General features: G+C 41.2%; 1 protein-coding gene across 1 annotated transcript in view; it reads right to left on the bottom strand.

Annotated features, from left to right (window-relative positions):
- The window catches only part of DDIT3 (DNA damage inducible transcript 3), an 8092-nt gene extending 6088 nt beyond the window's left edge, over positions 1-2004 (bottom strand). The window contains exon 1 of the mRNA XM_018569524.1: positions 1872-2004. The gene's annotated coding sequence lies outside the window, so the exon portion shown is untranslated. The remainder of the gene's footprint in view (positions 1-1871) is intronic.
- Positions 2005-15118: the final 13114 nt, after the last annotated feature.

The raw sequence follows: 15118 nt of genomic DNA, 5'->3' as shown, positions 1-15118 counted from the left end.
TGAGGTGGGGAGGAGGTGCGGCGCACAGCGTGTGGAGCTGTGAACAGGGCCAACTGATCGGAAGCCGATTAATCGATTATTGAAAAAGTTGACAACTTTTTCAATAATCGATTATAATCGATTATGTCGATTAGTTGTTGCAGCCCTAGTGTTCTAGCTGCCGATACTCCAGTCAGAGTTCTAATCACAAGGACATGTTCATGTCCAAGTACATCCCAAATCCCATACTTCCCAGACAAAAGAATGCGTAAGATGTATTTTCCTCTTGCTGGAGGAAAGGAAATGAGCTATTGAGGAGGAGGAATAAGGGGGGAGATGAGCCAGAGCTGCCAACACCATCACACAAAGAGCATCTACACTCCCATCACTGTCTGCACACAACCAGCAGTGAAAGGACCATTTATTAGAACGGGCCTTGATCAGCAAGCGCATTTCCTTATGCTCACATTTCAAAAGTACTAACATACAAAACATTTCTAATTTATCTTTATACAAAAAAACAAAAAACACACACACAAGTGAAACCTTGTAGCTTTTTACACAAATAGTAAAGCATCCAGTTAGTTACATTGGTGGAATCTGATTGTGATGTCATCGGAGTTTATAAAGAACTTTGTTTAATCCACATACATTTGAACTGACCTATATATGGTCTCAGAGCCACAACGTTAATACTTTCCGTGACTAACAGCACAAGAGTGATCCCGATTCTGCTACAGGGTCCCTTACGAGGAACACAGATTATTATGTAAGCTTTCAGTTTAAAAGCATGTTCTAGAGCTGGTGGCCAGCAACACAAACCGGGGTGGGGGATAACCATGTATTATCCAGGTCTGTCCTCATGTCATCTTTAGAATACACCAGACTTTTCAATGCCACTCCCCAATCAATGCTCAAACCTGGAAAAATCGTTTCCAAGGACTGGGGCATAATGGAAAGGACTCAGGTGCCTACAAACATCAGGACAAGAGCAAAGGGCTAAGTCAGTGGGCACTTAAGAGGAGAATATGTAAGCCGGGTCAGATGTTATGCAACACAACGCTATTGTTTTGCAATGAGAGATGCTGGTACCAGACATGTCGCAATGCCCTCTACTTCTCCATAGGCACCATCAAGGGCTTTCCCCTGATCACTCATCATCCTACCACAATCATCTGACACAAGGCTTGTCCGCTAGCTGGAACTACCGTAGCAAAATCTAGTAGTCAAATTAAGTCTGTAAACAGATTAAAGCTAGACAGACACAAAAAAGGGGGAATTTATCAAAACTGGAGCAGATAGAATCTGGAGCAGTTGTCCATAGTAACCAATCAGCTTCTCTCTTTCATTTGCAAAGCATAACTTCAACTGAAGATAGAAGCTGATTGGTTACTATGGACAACTGCTCCAGATTCTGTCTGCTCCAGTTTTTTTTTTTATGAATTCCCCCCAATGTATCATAATAGGTCTACATAAAAACTGGACTTCTACTTTGTTCATCAACTCGTCCATAGTTATCTTTTGTATTACTTGCACCTATCCTTTAGAGCAGGGCCCTCCTGACCATCTTGTATTGAACGTTATTATAACTGTACTGCTTCCCTTAATTTGTAAAAAGGGAAAGGGAGGCAGTAGAGTTCATTTATATATTTTTAGCACAAAAAAAAAACCCAATCCCATTGATCGTTAAGCTGTCAGATCTACATTCACCAAGCCTATAAAAAAAATACAATTATAATAATAACTACATCAATAACATTAAATTACACACACATACATATAACCGGCAGAATTGCCCTGTCAGTGTACATGAGTAAAGACTGATGGCTGACATCATCATCTCCCACACACACACGACACATAGAAGCAAAGGGGACAGAGCTGTCATTCACCTTCCTCCACGTAGGGTCTGTTCTCTGGTGACAGGGGCAGTGACCGCGGCGGCGCAGGGTGTTGGTGTGTGGGTGATCGGCTGTAAATCTTGAGCTCATGTTAATCATCGTCTGCGTCTCCAGCAAAACGACTGAAGGACAAATGCCGGAACGTTAGCTTATATACCCGGCTTCTCGGCCAATGATAAAGCCTCTGACAAGCAACGTGACCAGAGTGCAGCTCCCGGCCAATCCGATCCTGTGGAAGCTCCTCACTTTACGGCAGCACTTCATTGAAGTTTTTTTACTGTGACCCAAATAAAAAGAAAGAAGCCAATGGAAGCTCGCGCTCTGGAATGATACCGAGGCTTGGCACGCACACGGGAGCGTGTTTTGGCTTCCGGGGGCGGGGATGGGCTCGGCTGTCATACGGAAGTGTCATGTTGGAAGTCACGAGTTAGGATGATTCATAGAGGGTGATGCAATAGCTGGCAAGCCGTGGCCAAGCCTGAGAGAGCCAGCCCAGGGGATTTTCGGAGCTGGAGGCTCAGCTTCACCTCTCCGCTGTCCACTAGATGTTTACTTGGACGGGGTTGTAAATAATATCCTGGCAGCAGATGCTCAATAAATGTCCTTCATGAATGAGCAACTTTCCTGAATATTTTACATAAGCTTTGGACTTGTCACTGTATACAGGAGGCTCTCTGCCCAGGAATGATGTGACATCATCTTGTGTCTTATATAAACGACTATGTTAAATCCACTGATCTTATACCAAGCAACTTTTTGATAATATATACAGCAGACCTAAAGGGGGGACAACTGAGGAGTAGTGACGTGGGGGGGCTTGGTGCTTATCACAAATCTCCCATCCCCCCGCTCAATCAGTGAACTTTCCTTTATATTATGGGACATGTGGGAGCTTCAGACCTCTTGGGGTATGTGCCTAGCCCTTAGGAGACACCATGACACTAAAATCAAAATTGTGTTCTTTTAACTAGGGATGCCGAAACCGAGTATTTGGCCGAGTACTAGAACTCGCCCAAATGCTCCGATGCCTGGCCCGATACCCGAACTTCCGGTATCAGGAATGTAATAACTTGCCGCCCGGCTCCCTGATTGATCAGGAAGCCAGGCGGTGAGTCATCACCTGGTGACGAGGGAGCATGGAGACGGCTTCCCGCGTAATCAGGAATCCAGGTGGCGAGTCATTACACGCCGCCTGGCTTCCTTAATTGGACTTCCGGTATTGGCAAGTACCAAAAACAATATCTATACTGGTACTCAATACCAAAAACCCGGTATCGGTGCATCCCTACATTTAACCCTTTCACTGCCAAGCCCTCTGGAACTCTTTTAACCACACCATTTTTGCAACTTTTCCCATTGTTTTGATTCTCTATCATTATCTCGTTTGTAAAAGACCCCCCAAACCATACATTTTCTGAAAGCACAGGCCCAGTAAAATAAAAAAGATGGTGCTCCTAATTTTGTAGGTCCTGCGATAATTGCGCAAATGTTTGTCAAATCAATATTAGACTGCTAAAAATACACAATTAAATTGATAAAAGCATACTAAAATCAGTTTTAGTGCACACAAAAAATAAATTTCCAACTAAATCTAGAAGATAAAACTATTGAGTTAATTAAAAAAAATATTTGTAAATGTTACATTTCGCCTTTTTGCGAAACGGTAAAAAACTGAGGTAACGCAAAACAGTAATCAAGCGACTTATGTTAAAAATCGTTTGTGCACTTTGTTGGCGTGTGTGTTGTGATAAAATGATACAGGCGTAAATTTAATCGCATCACAGCTTTGCCATGAGCTGCCACACAGTTAAATTATGTTATTTTAAAAAGAAAAAAAAAGAAGTAAGAAATCAAGCACTGCGATGTGTTCTAACAACACAGCGCATGTGCATTGAGTACACCACAATATGGTGCACACTGTTGCACGTGTATAATATGTGGGTGACGTAGCCCTGGCCTCACAGCTGCACTGTGGGAAGACTATGTCACCAGTCCCTTCCAGAGAGATCCATGTGAAAACTGCGAGATCTTGGAGCAAAGGGCTTTTTTTTATTATTGTTTACACGTTGCCATGGCTTCAGCAACATGTCAGCTAGTGTAATGTCGCTTATGGATGTTGCCGCAGCTATTGCACTGTATAAACTATAACAAAGCACCAGATCCTGTACAGTATATGTGCCAGATCTGGCACTGATATCATCGGTGAATCGGCAGGGAAATCATGGATTCAAAATACTATTCAAGAAGGTGGCATGGGAATAGAGGAGGAGGAAAAGAGGAGCACTATCATACAGGACAAGGAATCACAAATTTATCATTTTATTTCTTTATTTTGCTATGGTACATACAGTAGAGCTGGCAGTTTCATACGAGGGTTGGGGGGAAGGTCCGCTATAACCATAATTGAATTGATAGATTTAAATGACTAATCCCTTCATTATTCATCCATATATATGAAAACGTAGGGGTGTGTTTATAAACAATTCGACAACAAAGCCAGTCATCCTGCAAAATTTCATGTACATTCATTCTGAGGGCATGGAAGCAAAAAGGAAAGTTATTAGTATATTTTCTTTCCAGGTTGAAAATACCGTATCATGGCTGTTAGATGGAGCTGAGGGAAATCAGAGAGATTAATTTATTATCTATGATCTTCGGTTCCATCTAGTGGCCATAATGCTGTATTTTCCTAATATTACATTGAACTTGGAAAGAAAATATACTAATAACATACATTTTTGCCTGCATTCACACAGAACAAATGTGCATGCAATTTCACAAGACAAATGGCTCTGCAAATTGTTTATAAATACACCCCTTAGGTTTGTAATAAATACCCCTGGTAACAATTATCTATGCTGTAATGTGAGGGAATAATTGCCCATTAAAGTGACACTAAACTCTGGTGTTAAATCTTAAAAATACATTTAAGCAACATAACTATTAACAAAACTGCACCTTTTTTGTGTATCACTCAGCTGTAGATCTTTAAATCACTTCTGAGGCCCCGTTTGCACCAGAAAACACCTGTAAAACGCGCTGAAACACGCATAAAAACACGCTGAAACGCTGTCGCCCTGATGTGAATGAGGTCTGAATTGGTGCTGACGCTGTCCTTCCTTCTGGAGGGTGGCTACTTTTGTTCCCCACGGTCCCTGTGTGTGTGTTTTAAAGTTCCACGCTCATTATTATTATTATTATTATTATACCGGATTTATATAGCGCCAATAGTTTGCACAGCGCTTTACAATATAAGGAAGACATTACAGTCACAATACAATTTAAGACAAGATGGTAAGGAGTGCCCTGCCCGTGAGGGCTTACAATTTCATGTTTAGTTTACTAATTTCTAGTAGTCCTTATTGCTGATAAAATGAGCGTGTGTTGGCTAGTTGTTACTGACTGCTTGATCTAGCAACATATCAACAAAAGCACCTTGTAATATCAATATAACATATCGCTCTTCTGCTACACTTGTTATGAAGAGATGTTCCATTCAAGTACTGTATAAAGCAGACACAGACTCCTGTGTGTAATAGTACCTCTAGCTGAAACTGCTACATGGTTCCACCCTGTCCATGTCTTTCTCCAGCTCAGGTTTTGAAGATGGAATACCATGTTTGAAGAGATCTGACAACCCGCATGTGGCCTGCTCAAGTCAAAATTGTGTTATGATGCAATAAAATGTAAAATATATAGACATCCTAAGAGCCTGAAAATATGACAACCTAAGTATGTAACCAAGTAACATCCATTTCAGTTGTAAACCTTTCCCATTTTCTTACTTTATATAAATGTCATTTTGGTTGATTTTAAACCAGACGATACATTTTGATTTAAAGTACAATGTATTAGAAGCAGTGGCTTTTGTTCTGTTCAAAGTCATGTGCTGTCAGTGTAACGTAACTGCACACTGTCTGCAGAGTCCTTGGAACAACCTCGAATATTGCAGCAGTATAAAATGCACATGACACGGATTGCACATATACCACACCTTAGAAAGAAGTCTATTTGTGTACTTTTTTTGACTATTTCAAACTTTATGAGCCGCTCCTTTGGAACAGTTTTAAATGATTGTATGCTGCATTTCTTATGCTCATAAAAAATGTGACCCTAGTTATGATATAACAAATGTAAGCTCCATGGGACTGCCACTTAAGTAGGACCACAGAGCTCACACTCTAAACATACTGTTGAAAACTTTCAACATGGTTTTCTTTTCTTCGGTAGTTGTTAAACTTAGAGTTTTCATCGCTGAATCTGACATCACACTAAGGATCCATTCACACATGAACGGTTATATGTGCGGATATATACAGTAACAGTATATAGTAATAGCCGGAAACACTTGGAATCCACACGTATGTATATAATTGCGTGTCTTTGTGCAGTGCGGTTTTCTGTGCGGCGAACGCAAACGCCATATTTAAATGGAACGTTATGCTATCATACACAGCAGTTTCAATAACTTTCAACCAACGGTCGATAATAATTAAAACCGATCAGATCTATGCATCCTACTACTATCCCTGACATGTGGCTATCAATATTAGTGATGCACCGATATATCGGCCGAAAATGGCACTTTTGGCTAAATGCCGAAAGTGCCATTTTTCTGCCGACACATCGGCCCATCCCTGCTTTCTTTCCTCCCCACTGGGTCCATGTCCCAGCGGGGAGGAGAGAAAGTGTGACAGCGGGCAGAGCGCTGTGAGCGGCCGACGTCTCTCCTCCCACACAGCCTCCTATCACAGTCCTATCACAGTCCGGCAGAGCGGTGTGGGGGCGGAGACAGGAGACTGAGCTCTCCTCCCTGCACCACTCGTTCAGCCTCCTTTGACAGCTGTCAGGAAGGAGAGCAAATGCAAACACTCAGTGATCAGTGATCGCTGAGTGTTTGTAGATAATTGAGGACATGGTATGTTAACTATATTCTCAATTATGAATGAATAGGGCGTAATCTACATCACTTCCTGTTCATTCATAGTTGTAGTTATAGTAAACATACTCTTTTCTCAAGTTATGAATGAACAGGAACACTCAGTATAGAGGATTCCTGTTAATTGATAACTGGGGATACAGAAAAAGAGATTGAGGACTTTGTGTCCTCAATCTCTTTTTCTATTTTAAAAGGGAAATATCAGAGGTCTGTTTAGACCCCCAATATTTCCCCAAAGCCCCTAAAAGTAAAGTAAAAAATAAAAATATTTAATAAAAAATGAATGAATAAATAAAAATAAATAATGTAAAAGTTTATACAAAAATAAATACAAATAAAACATTAGAAAAAATTTAAATAAAAAACGGTTTCGGTCTCACCATTTTTTTTATTTCGGTTTCGTTTTCCGTTTTGAAATTTCCATTTCGGTGCCCCTCTAATCAATATAATATATTTACTATAAATACATAACCTGTTGGTGGTAGATTGCCTTGATCAGTCTGCTCTATGTCGTGGTTGAAATTGCCTGAACATTGCCATGTGCATGACAAACGCCAGGGTCCTGTTTGTACTATATACATAACTATTAAGACATTATTTGCAGTTATACACCTAGGTCATGCAAAGAGCAAAGCTGATGACCAAAGTGCAGTAACCTCATATTAATACATTTAATGCCAAAAAAGATGAATTCTAAATGACTTTGCATACTTTGCTCCTTGTCTTATATAAATCATTTTTATATTGTTGTCTGTACCTTTAAAAAAGGGAAATGGTGCTTTAATGTTCTAATTTGCTGAGTCACAAAATAGCTTTTACTTCCTTTCAGGTCACCTTTGTTTCTTTTACAGCATGTGTGATGTAATAAGGAGAGAGGCAAGTTACCTAACCATAAAACTATATAACCTTCAGATTAACCATATACTGTAGTATGTGTTACAAGATGAGCAACTATAATCATTCTACAGGTCAGACATTGCCTGTAGCAAGGATTTTTACTTCAGTGGAAGGCAGATAATAGCTATTAAAAGTAAAAGTATGTGGCTTCAGAATGTATTTAAATAATTTCTTACGCAGGTAGAAAATACAGAAAACCCACACCTCTGGTCTCAAAATACACCTGCTCAACCACTCTAATAATACTAAAACTGAATTTAACCATGCTTGTAGACCAACCTACTACATAAAGCTTTTGTGTAAGTGTATAAAACACAATAAGAAATATAACCAAAACTGCACTATATTAACATTACATGAAAAATGAATCCACCATCTATTAACACAATATATAAACATCTATGATCGCTGAGTAATCACCACATTTAATAAATACTAGCAACAAAAGAAAAGTGAAACACTGCAGATTCAAAATATAAATATAAAGCACTATCAACTATGTGAACATGTCCAAAACATCATATTGTGTTACATGGAACTTCCTCAGGAGTGTAGTGATTCCTAAGGAAGCCCCTTGTGACAAAATGCATTGGGTAGGAGGAGTTACATGACATCATCGCACAATCTAGAAGTGCTTGGAAATCATGTTTATGGCTCAATGATTAGTGCTGTATAGCACAGTGAACTGTGAGTAGTTTTATGGTTTTACTTAATAATTGTTGCATAATTTATTAAAGCACAGTGGAAGACTTACACGGCTGAACTATATTTGGATGAATACCATTGGCATGTGTGGCAGACCCATAATTTAATGATAAATGGTGGTTAAAACTAGGGATGCACCGGTTTCTCGGTATCAAGTTGCGAATACCGATATTTTATTTTTTTGGTACTCGCCGATACTGAATACCGATATACGGGAAGTCCCATTAAAGAACCCGGGCGGCGTGTAATGACTCACCGCCCAGCATCCTAATTAGCCTGGAAGCGTGTAAGCATTTGGGCACAGAGAAATGGGGAAGTAAGTGAAAGTCTTCAACAAGGTCTGTTACACTATGGAGAATGCATTGAGAAAACCATACAAGAGACAACAATCCCAAGCTGTAAATAGCCCCTCAGCAGAATCCGGGGTATTCCAGCATACAAAAGGGACTACCCACTTCATCACCTTCGAAGGAATCCCCTTCTGCAAACAGTGCACCCCCATTTGATGGTAGTGAACCGTGAACATTTGTGCTTGCTTCATACAAGCCTATGCCAAAGGACGGAGAGCCTCAATGGCCACTCTGTCGGATGTGGTCATCATCTGTAAAACTACAGATGATGAAGACCCCACAAAAAGGGATAATGTTTCACTCCACACCAAATGTAGGTACATCAGTGTACCACTGAACTATAAACATCACACCCCAGGGTACTTTGCTTAGTGCCCCCTAAGCAATAATATTTCGAATTGAGGTGCCTCCCTAAGGCAATAACAATCTACTCTAGTCAAATTAGGATACTTTGAGGGAACCCCAGTTTACTAACTGGATTTACACTTTCCCACAAGAAAATATACTTGTCTACCCTATGACAATACAGGATAATCTACTGAAAAAAGTGACCCATCATGTTCTTTGGACTCCCTCTGAAACAAAGGGATTTCTGAGTATCCAAGAACAGATCCAATGCAATTTGCTAAAGAGATTATGGATAAGGAGCTTTCAAATCAATTCTCAGTAAATTCCCAAATCCATATTCACTGACGTCACAGACAGTCAGCAGAAATATGTATTTACATAACACCTGGCACAAATAATCAAAACAGTCTACCTGCCTCAGTCGTGACACAGGTGACAGAAAGGCCAACTAAAGACTGTATGAATTATTATAACAACTTCAAACAGACTGTGTAATCTTTTGGTGAGAATATCACTAATGATGCCCTAAAGCCAGTACTAATAGGCAGCTTCATCACTGGATTAAAAAGAAGAAATAGAAACAAACTGATGACCGTAAATCCCAACCTGGAGAGATAAGCCTCTCTCCTCTTTGTTGTCACTTGCAACTGCTATTGGAAACAATCTAGCAGACTGAAAAGAACAGACGCCTCAAGAGGTTTGTGTTGTTCAGGAACAAACAAATGGCAATGACTATGGATTCAGGCCAACAGGAAAAATTTGTCTGACATAAGTGTGGCAAACCAGGACACTTTAAAAGAGAATGCAGAGCCCCAAAGCGAGGAAAACAACAACATTTTGACATAAAGTTCTGTGGAGATTTCAAATGATGTGGGGGACTTCCGGTGTTACCTGTTGTTTCAACTGACAACCAAAGGAGTGCTTATGTAACAATAAAAGGAAACAATCAGACCCTAAATTGTCTAGTAGACATGGAGACAGTTTATTCTATTTTGAAAAGTGAAGTAAACCTCCCCATTCAGAATACAAACAGGGGAGATTATTAGGGGATATTTATTTTTTTAATTCAATACATTTTTATTAAATGTTAACAAAATGTCACACAATAAACAGAGTTCAGGCAAAGATAGCACACAGGCCAAAAAATTATTGTACATATGGTGAGTAACTATGGAAAAAGACTCAAGGTCCGATATACAACCTCTAACACCGCATCCAGTACTCTGAGTGAATTGGGGTTACATAGAATTAGAAGAAATCATGTAAAATAAAGAACATCAGCAACAATGACATATAAAGAAGAGAAAAGGATAAGTATACAAACAGGGCCGGATTTACTCTCTCTGCTGCCACAATTCCTCGCACTATACCCTTAACTGAAAGCTGCTCACCTTTCAAGATGGACCTTATTTAATTAAAAGGTCAAAACACGCTCTATCTTTAAAACCTCTTGACAGCATCCATGGATATGCTTTCCTCCTTCCGCCATCACATCTCCATGATGCAGTAGCTCAAAGAAAGATATACAAGCATAGTGCGACCAGGGCCAGATTTACTCTCTCTGCTGCCCCAAGGCCAGGTTCCTCAATATGCCCCCCTCCCCCTTTCCAATGACAACCAGATGGCGGGGTAGCAAGGTTAGTTTTACATTTTTTAATTGTTTTTTTTATTTTTTTACTCTTTTTTATCCTTTTTATTTTAGTTATTATTTCTTATTATTTTTTACTTAACTTTATTGCTATCACACAGGTGCTAACAATCTTCTGTGTGATAGCATTTAGTGGTGACAGGTTATCTTTATTGAACCTGTCACCTCCAATATAGGAGTTTTAGCACAGTGCTGGAACTCCTGTGACAGCTGAGCTGGGATGGCTGTCAGTGAAGCTCTCCCATCTTAGTGTTCTCACAGAGCAGAGCGGAGATTGAACGTTTTCTGCTCTGCTCTCCACTCTCCATCCTAAAGAGAGGATTTCCGGCCGGCGGGGGGGAGGACGGAGACGGAAGAGCAGGCTGCATACAAATGATCTCGACGACATCACAGAGATCACTTGTAAACGAACGAGCGACTTCCCTGCTCTACATTTAGCTCTGCTTGCCCAAAGCAGAGCTAAATGTAGAAAACAACTACCCGTCCGGCACCTGGAACTTCATGTCCCAGGCGTCAGACGATGGGAATCCCTGCTGCCCCTCTGCTCCCTACCGCCCCCCTGCTTCCTGCCGCCCTGAGGCCGGGCCCTGTATACAAGTATGAATATAGTTACCCATTTCACTGCATCTTCGGAAACTGAACCCTGCATGGTCAGAATTATAGAGTCTGAGATGACTAGGTGTCACGTACCATTTATATAGTTAGTTTCAAGGCATTCTGCGAACACGACCTAGTCAAGTACCAACTACATTCCCATAGGTCATCATCAATGGAGTGACCTTTCCCACTTCTGCATGTATAAGTGTGTGGTTTGTGTCAAAGTAGAGAGAAGGAGGCTATATAGCATGGAGATGAGGCCTGGAGAGTGAGCGTTGTCTTGACACCTGCGTTCATAGTGACTTCACTATGTCGCCCTGCGTTCATCAGGGCGACATAGTGAAGTCACTGTGTCATCCTGATGACGGGACCCTGTGTGGCCCCAAACGTTGGCTGTCTGATGTATGTGATGCTGTGTTTCAATAAATGAACACAAAGATTTAAACAATATCTTCTGAGTGCTGGTGATCCTCTACTTTCTCAAAGTTCATGAAGGACATTCCCAATGGAAAAATACAGATAAGGGATAGAATAAAATATTTAACCTGGAAATAACGGAATAACTGTGACATAGGCAGCTTATATTGGTTTCACGCCATTCGAGGAGGTAAAGCGTTGCACACGGGTGGTGCCCGCTGTTATCCAATGGCTGAACGCTAGCAAAGCTTCCAAGCCTGGCAGGAATGAGTCATTTATGAGTAAAAGAAAGTAACGGACAAGAGGGGGCACCAAGCTACTGGAATATTAACGTGACTCCCACAGTTTGAGTGAATGGATTTCAGGCGCGCACGAGCCGGAAATCGGCTTTGAATGTAAACAGCCAACGATGGCTGTTTACATACAAGCGTTCGGGAGTCTCTACAGACGCCCGAACGCTTGTAATATGCGCACGGATGTGCGGCCCCTCCGCCGCAGCCGCTGCTGCCGACCCCGAGCTCCGCTGTGCCCGGTGTGGGCCCGGGACCGGCACAGCAGCTCTGCGGCCGGAGATCAAACAGAGCTCAGTACACAAGCTCCGTTTGATCTCCTCCTCCTCTTTGGAATGCAGGCAGTGATGTGTATTACATCACTGCCTGCATTCCTCTGTCACTCTCCGGTACAGAAACCGGAGAAAAGCTGGTGAAGCAGGTCTCTGCTTCATCAGCTTCTCTGGGGGTCCCAAGGTGACATTAGGGGTCTTAAAGACCCTTGATGTCTCCATAAAGAGGACCTGTCACTGCAAATTGGCAATAAAGTTCAGTGGAAAAAAAAGGTTTAAAAAAATTAAAGTTACAAAAAAAATGTAAAAATTAAAAGTCACATATCAAAGCAATAAAAAATAAAAATGAAAGTCCCCCGCCCCCACATGCACACGCAAACATGCTTAGAGTCCGCCTTCGTGCGAAAACGACGATTACATCCATTGCGCCGCACATGTTACATATCGCCGCAAACGCAGAGTGAGTGAGAACAATAATTCTAGGGCCATCACTCACTGATAACACTAAACTGATGAGCGGTAAAAGCTTTTGAAGCGTCGGCTGTGGTCAATTTTGAGTATGGTATTTTTTTGCGATTTAGCGGGTGCTCGCAATTTTAAAGCTTGACATGTTTGGTGTCTATTTACTCAACGTGACCCCGACTTTTATATTTTACCAAAAAATTGGGTAATAATAAATGTTTTATAACATAACGTAGGGATAACAGGTTTTTTTTTTCAAAATTTTCGGTACTTTTTTCATTACATAGTAAAAAATAAAATTTGTAGTGGTGATTAAATACCACCAAAAGAAAGCTCTATCTGTCCCCAAAAAATTGTATAAAATTCATTTCAGTACAGCGTTGCATGACGGAATAAATGTCAGTCAAAGTACTGCAGCGCTAAACACTGAAAAATGGCCTGGACAGAAAGGAGGTATAAACACCCCGGTCAGCAAGTGGTTAAGGTCTCTATTCCCTGCAATCTACTGGGAAAGGATCTACTCACTTAAATTAAGGCACAAATACAGTTCACAGAGGTTGGGCTGGAGGTAAAAGTTCCCTCTAGTCCTTAGAATTGCCAAATGTAAAATGAAACATGGGACAGCATTATAGCTCCCCGTAGGCTAGAATGAGAAACAGGCACTGCTGAAAGTTTACCCAATGATTTCAACTGCATTTCCAATCCCAATGTTTGGGCCAAAAGGGGGGAAACGGGACTCATGATTAGCCTAATGCTCTTATCCCTAGATTGCTTCAGTACACTCTGATATATTGGTGAAAACTACTTCACTAACCTTTTTCACTGCGTTCCACTGAACGCAGTGAAAAAGCCAGGATGAAATGTTAACTGAATGTTCCAAGATATGAGAGCTATCAACAAAACCATCCAAGAGGATACAACATTGGTGCCAAACACTTATAGTACTATCCTCGACAACAGAAAACCCATAAACTGATGTTTCCAAGTAATTGATCTGAAAGATCCTTTTTCTTGGTGCCACTCCATCCAGTATCTTCAAGCTTTGGAGGCCAACAGTATACATGAACCAGACTGCCTCAGGTTATGGTTTCTTTTCTGAACGAACACAGCAGAGCAATGAAAGATTGTTTCGACAGTTGTGGAATTGTCTATAATATGTAACTCTTCCGCAATATGTGGATGATCTGCTGATTGAAACAGACACAAAGGATACATGCAGAGATGATGCCATGTCATTGCTGAACCACCTTTGAGAGCAAGGATGCAGAGTATCACCTTCCAAATTACAATACAATAAAGAGAGAGTTGTTTTCCCCCGATATTGCTCCCATGGAAGAAAACACTTGACACAGTGCAGAAAGAAAGCCAAACTGAACAGCAAAATGCCGCAGAATGCAAAACAACTAATAGGAATTCTAGGATTAGATTGCTAATGCCAACAATAGATACTAGTCATGTCTGGAATTTCAAAACACTATATAACCCAGTGAATGTACAAGGAAAACGGGAGCTCCTTAAAAAACAATTCTGAGCAACCCAAACCCTGAAATATGCAATAAGTGAGGCCCCTGCATTGGGCCTACTAGATTATACTAAGGGGTTCAAACTACTAGTATTAGGGGTACTATTACTCACCCAGGAACATGGAGGATCCAACAGGCCTGTTGGGTATTTCACTTGCCAACTTGACACTGCTGTCATTGCAATCACACCCTGTCTGGGAGCAGTAGCTGCAGCCGCAGAGCTAATAACAAGTATGCAGACATTTTGTTGGAAAATTAGTTGGACATCTACAGTATGTCCCACATGAAGTACAAGCTGTTATGCAGAATTTGACCACAAAACAAATCTCAGCAGCAAGGCTGACAAAATACAAATTAGCACTTCTAACACCAACCAATATAACACTCCAAAAGTGTATGAACCTGAATCCAGCCATCTTATTGACTAAAACTGAGCAATGGGCAATAGAGGACCATGATTGTAATGAAAAAATGCAATATCATTCTGAGGAAGCAGAGAAAGTGAATGATACCCCTATTAAAGTGGAACAAGACCCACCAATGTAATGGTCTTCCTAAACAGTTACTTTAACCTCTTGCCGTCCGGCCGTAGTAAAAAAACGGACGGACGGCACTGCTGCATTTGCGGGTTGCCGTCTCCAGACGGCAATTTTGTTCTGCTTGTGCGCCCACCCTAGCGGGCACGCACGGGCAGAAAAGACCCGACCGTTGCACACACCCGTTACCGGGTGTTTCACATATAGGCGATCAGCGGGTCCATAGCCCGCCGATCGCCTATATGTGCTTGTTC

This window comes from Nanorana parkeri, unplaced genomic scaffold, assembly GCF_000935625.1.
Source record: "Nanorana parkeri isolate BGI_ZX_2015 unplaced genomic scaffold, ASM93562v1 scaffold35, whole genome shotgun sequence".
NCBI classification, from domain to species: Eukaryota; Metazoa; Chordata; class Amphibia; order Anura; family Dicroglossidae; genus Nanorana; species Nanorana parkeri.
The sequence above is the reverse complement of the archived record's forward strand: the minus strand, read 5'-3'. Positions and strand labels throughout refer to the sequence as shown.